Source organism: Rattus rattus, chromosome 8 (genome assembly GCF_011064425.1).
Source record: "Rattus rattus isolate New Zealand chromosome 8, Rrattus_CSIRO_v1, whole genome shotgun sequence".
Lineage (NCBI taxonomy): Eukaryota > Metazoa > Chordata > Mammalia > Rodentia > Muridae > Rattus > Rattus rattus.
In genome coordinates this window covers 109608279-109613728 of record NC_046161.1, presented here as the reverse complement: position 1 = coordinate 109613728, position 5450 = coordinate 109608279, and positions in this window count along the sequence as shown.

Sequence of the window (5450 nt, the reverse complement as noted above, 5' to 3'; positions counted from 1 at the left end):
ATATAAATACAGTAGTCATGTATGAAAGCCTCCAAAAATGTTAAAAACTAAAGAGACTAAAATGATAAATCTCACATTACATGAATTTCACTACCCAACATAGTGGAACATGCGAAGGTCACGGAAAGAAGTGATTCCTGATGTGCACTGATTATTAAAATATTTGTTTACGTATTTTGCGGGAGGCATGGGCATGCATTGCTATGGTGCACATCCTCTGCCCTTGCGGGCATCCTCCTGAGGTAGCTAACCTTTCCAGGACTCTGAGGGTTTAAGCAGCTCTTCCCTCACAAGCTTCAAAGGAACTTGTAATCTCTCTGCTGCTTCAGCCACCGTTCAAATCAGAAATCAACGTCTTTGGCAATCCGCTGCGCTAAACTCGGGCAGACTCCAGATTCAGCAAGCATGGAAGAAATTTTGTCTTCACACGTGTGTTTGGTGCAATGAGCGATGGGGTGGGAAGGGTTGGAGGTGACACCAGGGACCATTATGATTGGTAGTGAATCAGGGAGAAGATTCCCACATGCGAGTAAGATTTCTGATAACTCAGTAAAGCTGAGTCCCAGCTTAAACTGATGCAGCTCTTACACTAGGGGGCCAGCTCCACAGAGCTCAGTCTCTTGCTAGAACTTCATGATCGGAGCCGCCTGAACTGCAGCTCCTCAAAGCTTTTCCGGCTCCTTTTTGCACATATACTGAGCTGCCCCTTCTTTCTGACATGTAGTAAGCACTTAGAGATGTGGTGACTAACAAAGGAAGATTATGAAATAATTTTTAATTCTAAGTATTTTCCTATAGCAGTCAAATGGAAGGTTATGGGACACTGCTCTTTAATAATATGTATTTCCCCATAGCAATCAAATTTCTCCAGAGAAACCCCCACTAGGAGGTGTGTGTGTGCATGTGTTTGTGCACACGTGTGTGTGTGTGTGTGTGTGTGTGTTTATGACACATATGCGTGCACAGGGCTCTTGCTTTTATTTATTTATTTTAGGAAGTTGGCTCATGTGTTGAGATGTGTGTGGCAAGTTTGGAAAGGAGCTATGCTGGCCGCTACACCAACACACTCCACTGTGTGACAAACTTGGAGTCCCTAGTGCAGGTCAGCAGGCTTGAAACTCGAGACTGGACTTCACAGCATTGAGATACAACTTCCTCTTTTCCAGGTTTTTTCTTATGGCCTTCAGTGGATTAGATGAAGCCTACTGGCTCAATTAAAGACCAATCCCCAGGATGAAGTCAACAGATTATGAATGTTAACCATGTATAAGAAAGATATTCACATTGGCACATACAGATTAGCATTTGATTAAATGCCTGGCTATTATAGCCTAGCTGATATTGGCTAGGATCCATACCTCTCTATCTGACTTACAAGTAAGTGGCCCGGAGGCTGGAACACAGCTTCAGTAGGACTGTGACGTACATATGCCTCCCTCCACACCTCTGTTGTTCTTGGCTCTATGTCACCACTCCTTACAGAGATGTCTGCTGTCTATTTGCAGGTTTCTCTCCGTGGTACTCTTGGTGAAAGGCGATTTTCCCCTCCATGAGCAACCCGGCACTACACTTTGTCTGGTTCCCAAGTCCATTGATCGACTTGTTTTTGGCTACTTGACCATCACAAGATTGTATGACAGTCTTCTATGCCATGGCTCCACACTCAGTTGGACAGGTCAGATAGTACAGAGACCTGTACAGTGGGATTCACATCCTAGACGTGTGAAAGGAGCACCACAGTGCATAGTGCTGCAACACCAAGCAGACATGCATCTTCCAAGTATCTACCTACCCATCCATCCATCCATCATCTATCCATCCAGCCATACATCATCCATCTATCCATCCATCTATCCATCCATCATCCCTACCCTCATCCATCCATCCACCCATCCCATCCATCCTATCCATCTGTCCATCCATCCATCCATCCATCCATCCATTATTCATCCATCCATCATCCATCCATCATCCCATCATCCATCCATCCACCCATCCATCATCCATCCATCATCCATCCATCCTATCTACCCAACCATTCATCCATCCATCCATCATCCATCCATCATTCTTTCATCATCTATTCACTCATCCACCATCCATCCATCCATCATCCATCCATCATCCACTCATCCATCCATCCATCTATCCATCCATCCATCCATCATCCATCTATCATCCGTCCATCTATCATCCATCCATCTATCATTCATCCATCCATCATCCACTCATCCATCCATCCATCTATCACCATCCATCATCCATCCATCATTCTTTCATCATCTATTCATCCATCCACCATCCATCCATACATCATCCATCCATTCATCCATCATCCACTCATCCATCCATCCATCTATCATCCATCCATCCATCATCTATCCATCATCTATCCATCATCCATCTATTCATCCAGCCATCATCTATCCTTCATCCATCCATCTGCCCTCCACCCCAACCATAATACTTATACCTGGGAATCCATATTCAATACTTCATTCTTTGGAGAAGACTCACACCGGTGTCTCTGTGAAAGGAAGAGTAGCCAAGTTTCTCCCGATTTCAATTGTGAAAAATTCTCAATGGGACGCTTGTGCTGTTCTGCTTCCCCAGCTTGCCTGCTCTTCTGCACATATTTGGTAAACCCTTACCTGGCCCTGCAGTGTGTCCGTCACTACATTAGACCCTGGTCATTTGCCATTCAGCTCTTTTGGTCTAGTCATCCATCTTTTAAAAAAAAGTCCTTTCTCCTCGGTTATGTGTTTTTGAAACTCCAGAGACAATTGGTATCTCCTGGTTGAGACAGAGGAAGGTTTCTTTAAGTGACTATTTATGACACGGGGTGATGAGACGCTGCAGCCTGGGCATGTGGAAGGCCTAAGACCAGAGCCGGTGTGGCTTGGTGTGTACAGAGAATATGGCTGTCTCAGGAGATGTTGGAGTCCCTGCCCGTGTGACTGCTAGTCATGGTGAATCAAGAAGATGGGCTGAGAAGGATTTGTGAACCTTCTGCTTCTGTTCGCCGGTGAGGAGGGAGCCAAGTCTGGCAGGAGACTTAGCTATGAGTTCCTTCCCCTCAGTGTGTGAGCCCACAGTGATATCCCAATGGCACCTGGGAAACTGTCTTTCTTAGTCTGACAGGCTGGCTCTTCCTGGGATGCTCAGGGCTGGAGCTGGTGTGATGAGATAGCTAAAGGGTTGTAAAAAACAATGATGTGGATTCCACTAAGCAAAAAAGAGAAGAGGAGGAGAAGAAAAAGTGGGAGGAGAAGAAGGAGGAGGGGGAGAAGGAGGAGAAGGAGGGAGAGAAGGAGAAGGAGGAGAAGAAGGAGGAGAAGGGGAAGGAGGAGGAGGAGGAGGAGGAGCATTCAGAGGCTAAAGGCTGCTAAGCATGAAAAAAAATTTGCCCCCTGTGTTTCATGCAGTGGGAGGACATAATGGACTCCTAAAAATTGTCCTCCAACCTTCACATGTGTGGCTATCCCTACCCTCAAATAAATAAAGGAATGAAATTTTAAAAAAATAAAGAAAAAGGGGAAAGTAAGAATAGGCCTCTGTGCGTCTACTTCCCCGTTTTCCTTGAGTCTCTCTGCAGGATACTCTTCCCACAGCTTACCGACTCCATATTATTGTTTTCTAACATCCATATTCTCTTCACACTTCACATCTTTGAAATTGAGGATGCTTTCGTAAGACAAAGCATAGAGTCTGGAGACACGGTGCAGTCAGAAGGCTGAGGCTGGACACAGTGCAGTCAGCAAGCTCTTGCCACGCAAACACAAGGACCTAACTTATTCCCAGACCCTGTGCAAAAAAGCCACGTGTGCCAGCATGTGCTTGCAACCCTTCCCACCCCCATCCCCTACTCATCACACCTCTGCCACACCTGCACCGGGGAGGAGGAGACAGGCAGGTGTCTGGGGCTCCCTGGCCAGGTAGTCCAGCTGAATTGTTAAGTTCTAGGCCAAGCAGGAAGTCCTGCCTCCAAACAGGTCAGCAGTATTCCTAAGGAAAGATACAAGAAACAGTTCTCTGGCCTACACATGCATACACACACATACACACATATACACATACACACATACACACATACACACACATACACACATACACACACACACATACACATGCATACACATACACACATATACACACATACACATACACACATACACACACATACACACACATACACATACATACACATACACACATACACACATACACACATACACATGCATACACATACACACATACACACATACACACATACACACATATACAGATGCATACACATATACACACATATACACAGATACACAGATACACACAGATACACACACATACACACACACACACACACACGTAACCATAGCACACTGATGATAAACACACACATTCACGGTATATAAGACAAATGAGATGTGGTCTCCCTACATCCTAGGACTGAAGCCAGAGCTCATCTATTTATCTGTTTCATATGTTTCCATTACTCCTGAGGTCCCTATTTCAATTTTCTAATCACTACTTCGAACTTTATGTTTTTGTTTTTCCGAGGCAGTGTCTCTCTCTGTGTGGCCTGGGCTATCCTGGAACTCACTCTGTAGACCAGGCTGTCCTAGAGCTCACAGAGATCCATCTTTACCATCCAAGTGCTGGGTTAAAGGCCTGCACCACCACCTCCCGGCATATTGCAATCCTTTTGAGGGGAGGAGAGTACCTAGTCGTTGCCAGGCCTTGGAGAGGCCATTTAGAGTTATTTTAAGCACACACTTCACTAAAAAGGAAACTGAGGCTCAGGGAGGTGAAGTCACTTGCCTGAGTTCCCACAGTCAACTTAGATTAGAGCCACAGGATCAGAGGCTCGGTGACAAACCCAGCGTCCGCTGCAGGGAGGTGAGGTGGGAGCCTGTGTGGTTTTGACAAGGGTGGGCTAGAATTTACCCTGGAAATCTTGACTAAAATGTTTTTGTGGGTCTGGGGCACAGTTGGGTTCACACCTAGGAAACTCTCTGGGGGTAGAGCCACAGCGTGGTTAAATTGGGTGACTCACAAGTGTGAAGGTTCATATTTTAGCACCTGGCAATCAGAGGCAAAATTAAACCACTTAAAAATGAGCAGATGAAAAGTCAGCCCTTGCAAGGGTTGCAGGCCGCAGCATGCATCACACTCCAGGTTGCACCGAACGGCCGGATTACTTTCCCGTCCACCTTTGATTCAGGTTTAAACGATGAAAAATGACAATGTCAGGGGGCAAGAGTTGAGCCCTGTCTCGGGGTCCTAGGCTGTCCTTGAGCAGACTCAGGTTGCAGAGCTCCTGAGTATGGAGGCTGTGATGATGCTTACGGGCAGGGTTGGAACAGAGGACACAGTGAGCTCCTCAGAGCTGAGTACAGCCCCTCATCTCCCTAGTCACTGCTCTGCAGCCCAGGAGAGTCCGGCAAGCTTCT